Source organism: Sapajus apella, unplaced genomic scaffold (genome assembly GCF_009761245.1).
Source record: "Sapajus apella isolate SASKATOON/1434 unplaced genomic scaffold, GSC_monkey_1.0 scaffold68, whole genome shotgun sequence".
Lineage (NCBI taxonomy): Eukaryota > Metazoa > Chordata > Mammalia > Primates > Cebidae > Sapajus > Sapajus apella.
Genome location: NW_022437008.1, coordinates 658890 through 675868, shown reverse-complemented (window position 1 = coordinate 675868; position 16979 = coordinate 658890). Strand labels below are relative to the sequence as shown.

Genomic DNA, 16979 nt, shown 5'->3' with positions numbered 1-16979 from the left:
ATCGGCGCTCCGGGCCCTGCTCCCACGCTCCCCCCGCCATGTCTCACTCGCGTCTCTTGCCATCTCGTGGTCTCTGTGGCCACTTCTCCCCGTCTCTGTGCCCAGCCTTGGTCCTGTGTCAGGCCCCACAGGGACCTGGACCCCCACCCATGCCCACCACCTCTGCCACCCTGTCCCTCCCATCTCTGAGTCCCCACGTCTGTGTCCCCACGTCTCTGGGTCTCTGCATGGCTCTGTTTTGATGTCTAGGGTCTCCACACCCTTGTCTCTGTCCGCCTCCTCCTCACATCCCTGCCCTGTCCCCATGTCCCCATCTGTGTCTCCTCATCTGTTTCTGTCTCCCTGTCTCCCTGTCTCTGTGTCTCTGTCTCCATGTCTCTAGGTCTCCCTGTCTCTGTGTCTCTGTCTCCATGTCTCCGTCTCCATCTCCCTGTCTCTGTCTCTGTTTCCATCCGGTGTCCGTCTCTTGGGGTCCCTTTGATCTCGCCCTGCCCTTGGCGCCCCCCTGGCCCCATTGATCGCTGATCGACCGATGGAGGGAGTGTGGCCTGTGGGGCCTGGGGCTGCAGGGCCAAGCAGGACCTGGCAGGAAGGCCGGACAGATGGACAAACGGCCCCAGCCCCAGTGGCTGTGGAGGGGGAGCAGCCACAACCCCCACCCCTCCCCGCCGGCCGGCGCGGTGCGGATGGGGACTCCAGGCAAGCTTTAATTTTTAATTTTATTTTGCTTCCTCCACCCCCCTTCGCCCCTCATCCCTACCGCCCGCAGCCATGGCACCGAATGTGTGTGCGCATGTGAGCGAAGCAGTGTGCAGAGGCGCTGGGCAGGCGAGGGCCCTCCTCCCTTCTCTCCCTGCCAAGCACAACCACCCAGACCCACACATCAGCCCAGGCACGCACACCACCACATCCCACACAGCACACCGCACAGACGTACACACCAGCACCCCACCATCCTACACAACACACACCTACAAAGCGACACACACCACCGCTGCCATACACAACCCACTTCACACAGATGCGTGTTGGTAAAGTCCCACACATCACAGACACACACCAACAGTGACACACACCACTACTGCTACACACCCACATCACACAGATGCATGTGTCAGTACAGTCACACACCAACACTGTGACACAGTCACACACACACATATCAGAAAAGTCACAGACGCACAGAAACAGACAATTTTACAGATGACACACACCAATTCAATCTCACACAGAAACAAAGACACGTAATCACAAATCCTAGACATGCTACGCAGACACATAATCACACGCCGAGCCTCGCAATCAAATACAGTGACACACAGACAGCAGCACACAGAAAGACACACAGTCACACAGACAAGCACCACCAACCCTTGAGTGCATACATGTGCACTTTGTCAGGCATGGAGCCATAAAGGTACACACACCAGCACCAACCCAGACAGCCAGTGCACACGGCCACACACACACCCATTCACAGACACAGTCACAATCACACACACACACCAAGATCATCATCCCAAACATAACGACGGACACACAGCGGCCCCTGCAGAGGTACACCCAGACACACTCAAAGCCCAGACGGGGTAGGGGTGGGCACTCAGAGGTGACCCCAACCCAAGCCCCTGCCACTCCTGCTGGCTGCCACCTGTCCCCGTCTGCCTGCCTGTCCCTCATCTGTGGACTTCCCGAGCGTGTGTCTGCATGGGTGCCTGTGTGTGGGTATGTGACACGTGCCCTTATCTCAGACCTGCTTCTGTGGCTGTCTCTCAAGACACAGGTCTCCCAGTCTCTCTCAGCCCCTTCGGGTGTCGGTGTCTCTTTCTGTCTGTCTCTATCACTGAGGGTCTTTGCTGCTCATCTCAGCCTGCCTCTCTCTCTCTGTCTCCATCTCTGAGTGTCTCTGTTTCCCCCATCTCTGTCTCTGGGCATCTCTCTCTGTCTCTGTACCTCTCCATCTCTGGGCTCTCTGTCATCTCTCTCTGCCTCTGTCTCCTAACCCCCCATCACCCCGGCCCCCTGGGCTGGGGTTTAACCAGTTGTTTTGATTTCTCTAAGCTGCACCGGCCGCCTCGGGAGCCGCCTCGGGCCTCGCACCCCCCCACCAGCCCCTTCATCCCTCACCCAGGCCCCCCCATCCCCACCTCCCCTTAACACAATCTGCACAAGTGGAATGAAAATTGATTTTTTTTTTAAATTTCATATCTTCTCCGGGGCTCTGTCTAAAGAGGAGAGAGATGCGGGCGGCCCAAGACCCTTCTCCCACTGCCACCCCCGTGTGTACACACCATGCCCCAATGCGCGTGTACACACACACACACACACACACACACACACACCCAACTGCACCTACCCATGGCCACACATTCAGGCACAATCTGGGGACATATCCCTCCTTATGTCACACGCCCACATAGGACACATCTGTGCACACAGTAGAGACCCACAGTGACACCCACCAGTAGGCACACACACACCACACACATCCCCAGCCAGGGGTCTGCTGCCAGCCCACCCATCTGTCGCCATACAAATGAGCCCCCGACACCCTGCCCCATCTGGCTGCACAAAGCTGGCTCCCTGCAGTCACACACTGTGTGTGCTCACACACCTGTCTGTCCAGATTAGGCGTCCACGGGTACACAGAGCAGGCTCAGGGGCTGGCTCTTGACAGAAGACCCTGTGCCTGTCCTGGTGAGGAGGGGTTCAGGGGTGATGTGGGGTTTTCTGCATGGATGTGCCCCCCTCATCCTGGATGCCACCCCTATTCCCACCCTGCCCACATCAACCAAATGCTCTGGCCTGACCCTGGTTAGGGGTGCCTTTGTGCCTGGGGTGTACACACACCCCACACGTATACATCACATATACACCACACATACCACTTACGCACACCACATACACACCATATATGCACCCCTCCACAAACACACCACACACACACTTAATCACACATGCCACATACATAGTATACACCACATACACACACCATACACACTACACATACCACATACACACATCACGCATGCATCCCACACACTACACATCACACACCCCACACAGACCACACACGCACCACACACTGCATATACACATACACACATCACTACCCCTCACACCACACACACTACATACAATACCCATCAGACACACCACACACACCACATATCCACCACACACACATTCCACATACCCTACCCATTACACACACCATACACACATACCACGTACACACCACACATATACCACACTGCATACACACCACACACACCACATCACTATCCCCCACACCACACACACTACATACACCACCCATCGCAGATATACACACACTGCATATCCATACCACACACACACCACATACATTACCCATTACACACATACACAACACCCACCACACACATTATACACACCCCATACACTAACCATACACCACATGTACAGCACACACCCTACACATACACACACACATCACACTACATACATCATACACACCATACCAGATGCCATACATCACACCACATACACAACACACACTGCATACGCACACATCACACCACATGCCACACACGTAACACATATACCACACTCAGACACATGACACACCACACACATCACCCGCATGCTACACACCACACTCACACAACCACTCACAGCTTACTACTACTCTGAATACCACACAGTGTAATCACCCATGGAGACACACAAAACCAGTCACCCCTAACACACAGACCCACAGAAAACACACAGAAGCACACACAGTGACCTCACATACAGACTTGGGCACAAGTTCACACAAGTTGCAGACACATGTGCTATCCAACAGCTACACATAAGCATGCACCACACAAACATGCAACCACACAAACATACACAATCAGTCATCAGGGCTCTTTAGGGCTGGACACACAGTACCACTCACTCAGTTATTATGAACCAACACTCAAGCTGGCGCATTCAGCCCTGCAAATTACCACGTGTGTGCACATGTGCATACAAACACACACCCATATCTGAATCCAGACTCAGACACAAGCCCATAGGCTCAGAGACACAACTTAACACCAACACAGCACCACACAAACACACAGCTGGTCTCTGACACACAGATTTTGGGGGCTCTTCCTCAGCTGCGTCCCTCACACCCACAGTCACCAGCCCAGCCGCTGGGAGTCCTCTAGGGGTTGCACACGCTCGGTCCTTCCACCGTTTCTCTGGCACTGAGCCTCCTCATCTTGCCCCTCAGAGCTGTCCCAGGTCCTGGGGGCCCTCCCTGCACAACCACACCATGAGAGAACCCCAAACACAGCACAACTCTAGAATTTTGGACAGTCACACCAGACACAGCTGAGTACCACACACGTCACACAGACATGACATGCTCAGATATGACACATGTGGCTCACTCAGCTCCCACACTTAGCCACCTGTGCCCCGGAGCACGCATGTCTACACAGGTCACATTCACATATGCTGTGACGCAAGACACACACACACACACACACACACACACACACACACACACACACACACGCAGGGTCTTCGGCCTCGACGGCACTGCACAGGATGCACAGAGGGACAGAATGGCAGACAGACAGGGCATGGGCTCCCCAGGCTGGGGAAGGTATGTCTGTGTCTGTGACCCCCTCTTGCTTGAGAGGTGGGGAGGCTCCAGGCCAGAGACGGAGAGGCCTGTGGGTGCGGGCAGGTTTGGAGACCCGCACCCTCCTCCCTCTGTCTCTCCCTCTCTGTTTCCTCTGTGTATCTCTCTGCATCTCTCTCTCTCTCTCTCAGTCTCAGTCTCTGCGCAATGTCCCTGGGGCTGCAGACAGCACTCCAAACAGTATCAGTTGGGGGGTGGCGAGGGAGCGTCCCCAGGGAGGTGGGAGCCGCAGTGCCACGCACCCCGCCTACCAAACAGCTCTGGGGGATGGGAGAGGGAGGGCGGAGGCGCTACCGAGCAGGAGGCAGGAGGAGCTCAGGCTGCTCCCGGACCCTCCCCTCAGAGACCCAGAGAGATGGAGAAGCTGGAGACTGGGTGGGGGGCACAGAATTGGGGAGACATGCAGGGAGGGACAGAGACCTCAGGGGTGGAGAGTGATACCATGGAGAATGGAGAGGAAGAGGGAGCAAGACAAGGAGAGAGATGGAGGGGGATAGGTGGGAACGCGAGAGGGGGAGGCCCAGAGACGGAAAGAGATGCACAAAGTCCAGGAACAGTCCCGTAGGAAGGAGCCTGGGAGCCACATGCACACACAGAGAGAAGAGACACAGAGACAGAGACGGGCAGGGGGAGATCCGAGGTGGGGAAACACTGGGGAAACGCGGCAGAAGGAGCGAATCAGAGAGGCCCAGACAAAGTGGATTAGAAAGCTGGAGGTCAAGGGAGAGCGAGGGAGGCCGCACCAGAGGAAGGGGAGGAGGGGGCAGAGATGCGGAAAATTGAGGGATTAGGGCGGAGGCAGGAGAGGGATGCCAGAGAGCGCAGCCCTGGAGGTGGGAACGGAAGGCTCAGGTGTGGGCCCGGTGGCGGGCACATCTAACATGTGGATTTCTCATCCTCTGCCCCAACTCGCCCTTCTTCAGTAATAAGGGGTCAGTGCCCCCTGACCACCCTACCCCTCCTCCTCCTCACCTCTGCCAGGCCCCGCTCCACCCAGACCCCAACTCCATCCTGCTCCCTATCTACCTCCTCCTGGCTCCATCCCCAACTCCTGCCTTAATTCTACAGTGGTCCCCAGCCTCACTCCACACCAGGCCCCACTTCCTAGGCTAGACCTTTGGCCCCACCCCTCTATCAGAGTGACAGACAGTAGAGAAATGACTGTTACTTGGTGATGCTGGAGGGGTGGGGACAGAGAGCTGAAGTGGGGTGTGGTGCACACCAGCACCAGCTACTGAGGGAGCCCAGAGACCCAGAGAGAGCTCTTATAGACGGCAGCCACCAACAGCCAGGGCTCAGGCATCCCCATGGAGCGTGGGGCTTGGCACTAAGAATGTACTGAGGAAATGATCTGAAGTGAAATCCAGATTAAACTGCACTCGGCAGGAATCAGAGAGACCGAGATAGCAGATCAAAGGGGCAGAAAGCAGATCAAGGGACAGAGATGTGGAGGGCAAAGAGACAGGGTCAGAGGGCTGGGGAGACAGGGATGGAGCAGAGAGCTGGAGGGGCAGGAGACACCAGAGCATGCGGGGACAGGGAGTCAGATGACAAGGAAGTGGGGATGGAAATGGGGAGAAGTGGGTGACCCAGGGTCAGAGAAAAGAAGGAACAGACAAATGGGGTCAGAGACCCAGGATGGCAGAGAACTGTGGACCGGAGGCTTGGGGCCGGCCTGAGGGCTGGGGTGAGGGGCGGGGCCTGGGTGGGTTGGGGCTGGAGCTGGGTGCCAGCCGCTGGGGATCCCACTAGGGCCCGGGGTCCAGCCGGGCTGGGTGGGGGTGCTTAGGGCTCTAGGGGCATCAGGCGCGGTGCTAATTCAGCGCCATCGATCAGACGGGATGAGAGCAATAAATTATTGTGACAAGATGCAATCCTGGCCCATGCACTGCTGCCGAGGCGGATCGATCCCTGTCCCCAGCCCCACACCGGGTCCCATGCCCAGGCCTGGGCTGGCGGGGATGCCTCTGCCCTCCTCTCCCTCTATTCTCCCCCCTGTATGCACTCACTCCCACTGACAGCCAGGTGAAGGGAGGGTGAGGGGCAGCCTAGGGAAGAGGCAGGAGGGGGCTGGGGGGACACCCCTTCTGACCCAGGCCTTTTGCTTCCCTCAGCACCCTATCCTCACCACCACCTGTAAGGTAGGAACTGCCATGTTGGATGCCCATTTCACAGATGTGGAAACTGAGGCTCTGACAGGAAAAGTAACTTGGCCAGAGTCCCACAGTGGTGAGGTGAGCCTGGATTTGACTGCAGGTCAGTATGACTTGAAGCCCCCCAATATTTGTACTGTCTGAGGACAGAGCAAGGGCTGGAGACAGAAAAGGAGGGAAGAGACAAAGACGAGACAGACAGAGTCCAGGATGTGGAGAAACTGAGAGTCAGAGAGCTGTAAAGACTCTGTATGGAGAGAGACGCAGACAAAGACAACCAGAGAAACACAGGAAACAAAGACTGGGAGACAGGCGAAGACAAAAAGCAGGGTGGGACAGAGAGGGGTGGAGAGGCCAGAAGCGAAGAGAGACAGATGCAGAGACAGAGACTGAGAATCAGACAGTCAGAGATGGACACGGGCAAGGAGACATGGACAGGTGGTGGCAAAGGTGGAAACGGAGAAAGGAAAGGAAATGAGGGTGGGCAGAAAGGAAAGGCCAGCATGCAGGGAGGGGGGTTTGGGAGGCAGGGGTGTGCTGGGAGGGGCTGTGCTGGGGGGGGGTGAGGGGGGGCGGGGGGGGGGGGGGGGGGGGTGGCGGGGGGGGCGGGGGTGTGCTGGGGGGGAATGTGGTGGGGGGGGCTGTGCTGGCCCTGCACAGCTTGTGGGGGAGGTGGGGGTGAGCCTGTGGGATGACAGCCTTGGCCCCAGGAGTCAATGGAGGGTGAGAAAGTGAGGCTGGAGTACAGGGGAGACGGGGTTGGGAGGTAATGGAGAAGCCAGTGTCACCAAAGTCACTAGATAGACAGATGTATCTGGAGAGAGGAGGTCATCTGAGGGGCAGATGTGGGAGGCAAGGACCCCTGGATGGCTAGGAGGGTAGTCTCTGAAGTCAGACAGCCTTGATTTGACTCAAGTCTCTTAACATCTACTCATGTATGGGACCTTCAAGAAGCTCTCTGGACTCAGTTTCCTTCTCTGTAAAATGGGGACAAGAGGCAAGTACCTGCCTCATGAGGGTCTTATGAGGACAATTGAGACAATGGGTGTGAGGAACTTCCTGTCTGTCACAGAGACAGATGGTGGACTTAGTAATCAGGAGCCGCCGTCACCCTCACCCTCATCATCAGTATATATGGGGAGGGCAGGTGTTTGTGGTGGAACAGGTGGGGCACGTGTTACAAGCAGCTGCTACTCAGAAAACGATACCTGGACAGGTGTTTCTGATGCTCACGGAAGTCAGAGAACCCCGGACTTGCAAGAGGCTGTGCGGTGCAGGGAGCAGGTGTGGGGTAGCTGGGAACAGGCACTACGTGTGTCTAACACTTGCTACACTACAGGTGTTATCATTGCACACAGAGGAAGGTGCTTACCCAGGAGAGAGCTCATCAAAGACACGTGCTAGGAAAGGGGACCAGAGTTTCTGGAGAGAAGCAGGCTGGGGACAGGTGTGAGAGATCTGAAGGTGTGGTGGTGACAGGCTGCAGAGACAGGTAGCCAAGGTGAATGAGGCAGTGAGAGGGACGCCGTGCATTCACGATGTTTGCAGAAGGTGCGAAGGGACTCAGGTCACATGGATGTCTGGGGGGAGTAAAGGAGAGAGGTGGCTGGAGTGTGAGGAAGCGGGTGCATGTCTATGGGACAGGGCCGTGTCCAGGCGAAGGTCCCCCCTAGACCCAGTTGAAGAGATGTGAAGCAAAGAGAGATGAAGTGGGGGTAGGCATGCGCGGTGTGGAAGCCTCGGTACCTGTTTGCTGAAGAAATGACTGAATGTGTTTCCAGGGCAGAGGATTCCCGGGATAAGCAGGTGAGGAATGGCAGGTGTCACCTTGTGTAGCAAAAATCAGAGAGGGAAGCATGGGGAATTAGGTGTGTGGGGAAAGAAGAGACATGGATAGGCAGTACTGGAGGGGCAGGCGTGGGAAAACAGGTGTGCAGGCGAGGCACATACCTGCGGCCAAGGACAGATTCCCTGCCCCAAACATGTGTATAGGTAAAGCGGTGTTGTGTAGAGTGAGAGGGAGAGAGTCCAAGAGAGGCAGAGACATCGAGAGAAGGAGTGAGACACAGGTGAGCAGGCAGTGGGCAGGTGGGACAGGGAAGCTCAGAGACAAGGGCTTAGAGGAAGGCTCTGAGGAGGGTACCAGTGTGCGGCCTGGTGATCAGGGGGTGCTTGGGGTTAGGACGAAGGTGGGGAAGGTGCTTCTGTTGTCTGCCATGAGTAACCCAAAATGACAAGTAGGAAAGACAGATATGGGGGGACTGCTGGAAGTCAGGGAGGGAATCAGGTACAGGAAGAGAGGGGTGTGGGCGGCAGGCGTGCTCTTAGGTGACCTGTGTGTGGCCAGCTCTTCTGGAAGGGCAGGTGTGGGGTGGATGAGGAGGTGCAGCAGTGTCACCAAGAAGGATGGGGGAAGGCCAGGAGGCTGGGGACTGGCGGGGGCGGGTCTTACCTGAAGACACGGGTCAGCAGGTTGCAGGTGTGAGTGCTTGTGTGCAAAGGAAGCAGCGTGAGTGTGAGCACGTGCAGTGAATCAGTACTGCCTGAGAGGAGGAAGAGGCGAAGCAATGTGAATGTATGAAAAACAGGTGAGTTTAGAGCTTTAGGGGACAGGTGGGATGGTTCATACACAGATAGGAAGAGGCCAGTGTGGCATGAAATGAGATCAGTGGCAGGCATTCCAGTGGGAAGGGCAGATTTTAGAGAACGGTGTTACCTGGAGGGGCAGGTAAGAGGGGACATATGTCCCCCGAGAGATCAGACATCTTAAGGGCAAGTTTGAGCAGGACAAGTGTTACCTGGAGGGGCAGGTAAGAGGAAATAGGTGTTACCTCCAGGACAATAGAAGGGAACAGGTATGGAAGACAGGTGGTGAGTGCAGGCAGGTATAAGGAGATAGATGGTACCTGGAAGTCCAGATGTGGGGAGCTGAAGGGGGAACACGGATGTGACAGGTGTTTTGATAGACAGGTGTGAGTGAAAGGTTAGTTACCTGAGGCCACAGGTGCGTGCAGTGTGACTCTGCCAAATGGTCTGCCGCCTCGGGGGGTTTCGCTCGCTCCCCTCCCTGGGGAGCCAGTTCTGGCTCTTGGGTCCCTCCCATGGCTCTGGCCCTCCACGGGGCACACAGTTAGCTCTGGGCTGGGCGAGGCCCGGCCTGCCAGGCAGCCAGGGCTCCTGAGGCTGCTTGGCGATGCGGAGCGCGTCTGGGCCTCGGCGGGTCCAGCCGGGCGGGGGGAGCGGGCGGGGGGGGGGCCGTTTAGCCGTGATAGATCCGCGCGCCGCTTGTCTCTTAATCTCCGGAGCGACCGATCGATTCGCTATTTCCCTTTGTTGCCAGAAAATTCGATCCTGGGCCTGGAATTAGGTCCCCGGCTTAATCTGAGCGGAAACCAGCGAGGGGGAGACAGAGACAGAGATGCTGGGAGAGACAGAGATGGAGAGATAGTAAGAGACAGAGAGAGGCAGAGAGAGACACACAGGGAGAGAGAAGCACAGAGATTTGGTGAGAGATAGTCTAAGAGTTGGACCCAAAGGGGAAGAGAAAGATGCTTCGAGAGACAGAGATAGACAGATTGGGAGAGTTAGAGGTGGACACAGAGATGCTGTGAGAGACAGAGACAGCGAGAAGAGACCCAGCCAGGGGAGACATAGCAGAAGTGGCCCAGCAGGGCCCTGCCACAGTGGTGGAATGACAGACAGAAGGGGGGTCCCAGAGGGCTCCTGGCCCCACAGAGGTCAGGGCCAGGCCTGTACTCCCTGCCTCAAAGTGTGCAGACCCCAAATGTCCTTCCCACAGACCCTGTGACCTCCCTCAATCCAAACATCCAGACCCCAGATATCCAGATCCAAATTAGCAGACCCTCAGCCTTGAACTCCAACTCCAAATCCAGATTTCTGCCTCCCCGCCCCAAGTCCAAACTCCTATGTGACTCCGGTCCCAGAGAGCCACATCTCTCAGTCCTGACTCCCAGCCCCAGTCAGCTCCCAACCTCAGATACCTAGATCTTCCGCCCCAAGTATCCAGTTTCTTGGCTCTGAGCCCCTAGGTCCCAAATATTCAAGCCCTCAGCCCTGACCTCTAAACCCCACTCAGAATCTAGCCCCAATATCCAGACTCCTCAGTCCCAAACATTCAAACCCATCTACAGGTCGGCCACCAACCCCCTTTCCCAAATTTTCAGTCCAGTCTCTCGCAGACCCCGTCTCCGAGGCTCTCGCTCGCTCTCCCTCGCCGCCCCCAAATGTCGCACCTCTGTCCCGAGGCCGCACCCCTAGCGCTACCCGCCTCCCACCTTCCCAGAGTTGGGCGCAGCCCCACCTGCCCCCCACTGCCAGGGCGGAAGACCCCATTCGCCAGCACCTCCTCGGGCTCGGAGGGCCCCGCTCCGCAGGTCTCCCAGGACCACCAACGCGCCCGCGCCCGCCCCCGCCTCGGGCGGGAATCCCCGCCCCCTCCCCTCCCCGCCCGTGCGCCGGCCCGCGGCGCTCACTCACTTTCTGGGCTTTGCTCATCTGCTCCGGTCCGGGGAGAAGTGCTTAAAGTTCGGATCCCGCAGCCATGGCCCCCGCGGCGTCCTGGGGAGGGGGCACCAGGGCGAGGGGCGGGGTGGGGGGATATCCGGAGCCCCGGGGAGGCAGAGACCCAGAGGACGCGGAGAGGGAGTCTCTGAGACGCCGGGGCGCGAGAGACTCAGAGACAGAGAGACAGCCAAGGACAGAGAGACTGGGGGACAAGCAGAGACAGGGAGGTGCAGAGAGGGAGAGAGACAGCGAGAAAGACGCGCAAAGAGCGGAGACGCAGAGAGCTGGGGCCGGAGCTCCGGGCGGGAGCGCAGCGCGGCGAGCGCGGCTGGGCGCGCGCCGGGGACCGCCGGGACGGCTGGGGGCGTGGGGCGGCCCTGCCTTCTGCGCCTCCTCCTCTTCCTCCTCTTCCTCCTCCTCCTCCCTCCGCTCCTCCTCCGCGCGCCGCGCGCCTCCCGCCCTCGCGGCCGCCCGGCCGGGCTCGGCGCGCAGATATATGGAGGCGGCGGCGGCGGCGCGGGGGAGGGGGCGGGGGCGCGATCGATGGAATATAATTTTCCTCAAACTCGGAAAATAAAGTTCAGAGCTGATCAAATTTGAAAACAGATGTCGAATCGCGACTCTAAATAAGGTTCGATCCCGGGACTGAGGGAGTGGGGGTAGGGCGGGGGTGGGTGGAGAGACCCCCCCCCATCCCTTCCTCTCCGCCCCGCTCCTCCCCAGGAGGACGCGCGGACAAACGGACAGGCGCGAGGTGGAGGTGGGGACGACGTGGCCAGGACCCCTGCTGGACACGCAGACCTGGACCCGGACTGGAACACGGACCTGCACACACGCAGCCTGGCTAGGAGACACACGGACAGAGGGACACAGGGATACAGTAAGGCAGACACTGCACTCAGGGACACACAGCCCTACAGAGACACAGACTCAGACGCCCATACACAGATGCGCCATCTGTACACGAAGCACACACCTGCGTACCTTAATTCAGGAAGTGGAAACACACAACCCGTACACGGACACATTCAGGCACACACAGAAAAACATACACACAAACAGCCTCCACACCACACCTTCCCCAACCCACAGCCTCTCCCGATCCACCGACCCACAGACTGGACACACAGATACACAAGGATACACAGGGACACACACAGCCACACTCCACCCCCAACACACAGCCTGGACACACAAGCCCTCACTGACACGTGGATAGTCAGACACAGAACCCAGGGCTGGCTAACTGACACTCCCCTTCACACGCCCACAAGGTCACAGGTGCACACTCACACACCTGCAGTGACAGGGAAGGGCCCCACCCAGCCAGATCTGTTCCCATTGAAGTAACTAGTCAATATCGACCAGCCTCAGGGCGGGTCAGATCCACAGTTCAGCCCTTCACAGGACCTCCTGGCCCAACCTGACCCTTACCCTCATTGTCCACCCTCCTGTCCCCTCCCTTGCCCCTTACCCTACCCTCTCTCCGCTTCCACTTTCCTCCCCCACTTTTCTCTCCCATTCACAGGTCAGGCTGTACCCTGCCAAGCCCCACACCACCTTCTCTGGGGAAAGGCAGCTCTCACCCAGGCGCCCCTGGATTCTCCTGTCCCCGGAGGGGAAAGTAGATCTCAGGGCAAGACCACAGTCCCCAGGTGGATATACAGTGGCCAGGAGAGGGGTTGGTGTGGGATCTCACCAACCCCACCAGCGCCCAGAACTGAGACCGAAGTGCTGAGAGCCTAGATGAGAACTTCAGCCCTGCCTGACAGGGTTCAGCCTCACCACCTCTCACCACTCAGGCAAGTCGCTAAACATCCCCGAGCCTCAGTTTCCCCATCTGCAAAATGGGATAATAATGGCCTCCCTCCTAGAGTGGCTGGGAGGGTTAAACCGCAGGGTGCATGGAGCACAGCTGGTACCCAGTACCGAAGTACCAAATATACACACGTTTGCTGTGAGCTTGCTGCTTCCAAGTAATCCCGTTAAAAATATTCAGAATTTTGCCAGAAAACGAGAATTCCTTCACTTGTCTAGACCTTTTCTGCAGTTAGACTGTAGGGAACATTCTTTCAAGGAGCCTGCAGGCTTCACTGGGTGACATTTATGACCCTGTCCCCCAGAGCCAGGTCCTCTGGGTGTCCATAACAGCCCAGAAGTGTCCACCGCCTACTTGGTCCACTCACCAGCTAGACAGTGTTTGTCCCTAGGTTTCTGTGTGTGCCTGAATGTCTCCGTGTGTGGGCTGTGTGTTCCCACTTCTTGTATTACGGTGCGCATGTTTGTGCCCCATGTGTAGATGGCAGGTGTCTGTGTGTCTGTGTCTGTCTCTGAATCTGTCTGTAACACCCAGCATGCTATAGAAAACCCCTCTACCTGCCCAGTACCTGGCCCTCAATGCCAAGGAGAAGGTTCCGGAATACGCTCTGTGGGGCAGGACTCCTCCCACACAGGACACTCTTTGGGAAAAAGATGACACCCTCTGGGTAGATGTGACTTGTTGGCTACAGCCTTCAAGAGAGCTAGGACACCATCAAGGCTTTGAGTACACGCACTGGAATGCATCTCATGACCATTAAATCCCAGAGAAGAGGGACAGAACACCTTCTAAGCAGAAAGAGCTCAATTGACTGTAGATAACACCCTTCAGTAAGATAGAACACTCTCCAGAGAGATACAGTTTATTACGCCATCCACGACACCCTACTGGAAAATAGAACCTCTTTGGAATGTGAGTGACACCCTAAAGATAGCAAAGACCATCAGTCAAGAGGACTTTAAGACTTTACCTCTCAGCCACGCCCCTCTGGGAGACTGGAAAATGTCCCCAGGAGTCTGAAACACCCAGACTGTAATGTAACACCTTTGAGGGGCTTGCAGTGGCCAATCAGAGGGTGGGGAGGACTTCCAAGGAGAGCTCTCTGATGCTCTGGGGGTGGGGCGGCCAGGACCCACTGCCCTGTGCATCACACCCATGGGAACGGGGACTGCACCCATCTGACTGTTCAGAACACCCTCAGTGCCCCCCACTCCCAGAAGACACCATCTTGATTTCTGGAACACTTTGGGGCTGTGCATTTTGGAGTGATTTATGCTGCCTCTCTGAGCCCTAAGCGTTCAGGATGATTCCTGAGGAGACATCGGTGTGCGCAGTGCCGCGTAAGGCACATAGTAGGTGCTCAGTGAAACAGCCCTCACTGTGCAGCATTCCCGCGGCCGGCAGGGGCACACGCTGCCTCGTTAGCAGTGTTGCCAACGCTGCCTACTTGGCTGAAGGAAGCGTCTCACAGGAGGGGGATCATTAAGCTGTACTTAACATCCCCAGGGAGGCTGCAGCAGCAGAAGACTGTAGTTAATACCCCACTGAGAGAGGACGCCCTCAGGGTGTTTAATGCCCCCTAGGAGAGAGGGAGACTGAGAGACAGGGAAAGGAAAATACCCTCACCAGCCTGTAACACCCAGTAGACTGAATTTATTACCCATGAAGGAGAAAGAAGACCTCTGGGGTCTGTAATATCTGCTAGACTCTTGAAACACCCAAGAGCAAGAGGACCCCTCCGTGAGGGCTGTCGGCTCTCTCGAGATTGCTTTTAGCAAAGATGCCTCCTGGTGCAGCTGAAAGCACTAAAGGTGACAGGCTGAAACCAGGAGCCCCCCCATCCCAAGATTCCACCTCCCTAACCCCCTCCCCACAACTGCAGCCCTCCCGGAACCACAAGAGAAAAGGGGAGGTGGGGGAGACTTGGGTGGGGAAGGTTGAATGGGGCCCAGTCCCAGCATGACAATAGGTACGACAATGATGCTTTAATGGTATTTGCCTGGTGCCGGTCACTGGCCTAAACTCTATACACAGATTAACTCAAGCAGTTCTCACCGCACAACTCTAAGAGGTAAGTGCTGTTCTAAGCGTCAACCCCACTTTACTGATGAGGAAACTGAGGCACAGAATCACTTGCCGACTGTCACGGCTAGTTATTGTTGGAAGGGGACGTGGAGCCAGGTAGCCTGGCCACCGGATGTGTGTTCTTAACCACCAGGCTGCCCTGCCGCCTCCCCCCACCACAGATTAGACTAGAAGCTTGCACAGACAAGCTCCTTGTCTACCCGGCTCTGCGTCCTCCCAGACCAGGGCCCACCCTACCACTGTGTCCTCCGCTCAATATGATCACGCACCGCCCCCGATCCCCAGGGCTCGAGGCTCCCTGTGGGCAGGGCCTGTGCCTGATTCCTCTCTGGGTTCCCGCTGAGGGCAAAGCCTGGCCCAGGAAGGAGGGAGGGAGGGAGGCTAGGAGAGGATGTTAAAGAGAGCAGGGAGGGAGGTGGGGAGAAGGGCGGGGAGTCCCGGGAGAGCTGGGGCTGGAACTGGGCCAAGCCACAAGCTGTGGATGTTGGGGAGAGCAGAGGGAATGAATGGGGGAGTCCGGTCAGCTGGGAGAGGGGTGCAAACAGATAGCATAGCCACTGCTCCCCCACCCCATCCCCTATACTGGGTGGGAGAGGATGGACCGAGAGGGGCCTGGGAGGTGGAAGGATGAAGGCCTGGGCGAACAAGGTGCAGGGAGGGCAGACGGACACACAGGACAGAGGGGCGTCCGGGGAGCAGGGGGAGGCAGCCAGCCAGGGCCTGTGCCTGGGGGCGGGTATTCAGACCGACAGAGGGAAAGGATGAGCGAGGGCGTTGGAAGACGGGACAGATGTGGAGGCTGGAAAAGGACAGACAGACAGACAGACTTAGGGCTTGGGGCTGGGGCAGGAGGGACAGCCAGCCAGCAGGCAAGAGTGGCCAGGAGGGAGGGGAGGACGGACAGAGGGCATCTGCAGAATTGGTGGGCAGATGGACGGAGGGATGGCTGTGCAGTGCGGCCGGCGGGGCCAGGGCCAGGCCGAGGGCGCACGGTGGCAGCCGGCTCGGGGAGGCGGAGGCTGAGCGAGCGGTGGTGTTTGTGGAGCTGTCGGCTGCGGTGGAATTATGAAAAATAGCAGGCATCGGAGCCGGCCTTCAGCTTCGATTAGGGGAGATGGGACATGACAGGTGCGATCAATACGCAGCCGTTCTATAAAGTGTCAAGTAATGAATCAATTTCGACTAAATTTTCCATTTTTCAGAGGCCGTTCTCCGAGAGAAGAATATCCTCTTTTGTAAAGATATTATTATCGATTTCGGCGGCAATTTGACATCAGGGGTAGTTAATTCCACTCAGAATAAAATTGAAAACACTTGAGAGAGAAAAGAGAGAGGCGAAGAGTGAGACAGAGAGGGAGAGAGGGGGAGGGAGGGAGGGGCTGGGAGAGAGAGATGGATGGACAGAGAGACAGAGACAGAGACGAACAGACAGAGATCGGAGAGAGAAGAGAGACACAGAGACACAGAGAGAAACTTGGAGACTGCAAAGCCTTGAGTTACAGAGAGAGACAGGGGCTGACAGAGATATTCAGAGAGACTCATAACAGACAGAGACACCCTAAGAAAGGGCGCCAGAGAGACAAACAGAGTAGCTCAGAGAGAAAACCCCAGATGTTACTAACTGGCTATGGAGGACCAAGGAAATGGACAAAGACAATTCCGAGAAAAAGACAGTTGGAGGAGGGGGCAGAACTGATGACAGACAACAGACAGACTCACAGAAGTGAGAGGC

At 57.0% G+C, this 16979-nt stretch overlaps 1 protein-coding gene across 2 annotated transcripts in view; it reads left to right on the top strand.

Annotated features, from left to right (window-relative positions):
* Window positions 1–11948, top strand: part of ARHGEF1 (Rho guanine nucleotide exchange factor 1) — a 35403-nt gene extending 23455 nt beyond the window's left edge. Inside the window, exons 27-28 of one of the 2 annotated variants that reach the window (XR_004260152.1) lie at window positions 6781–6922; window positions 10160–11948. The gene's annotated coding sequence lies outside the window, so the exon portion shown is untranslated. Of the gene's footprint in view, window positions 1–6780; window positions 7210–10159 lie in introns of those variants that run through there. The other variant, XM_032249243.1, reaches the window with a different exon arrangement.
* The last annotated feature ends 5031 nt before the right edge of the window (window positions 11949–16979 follow it).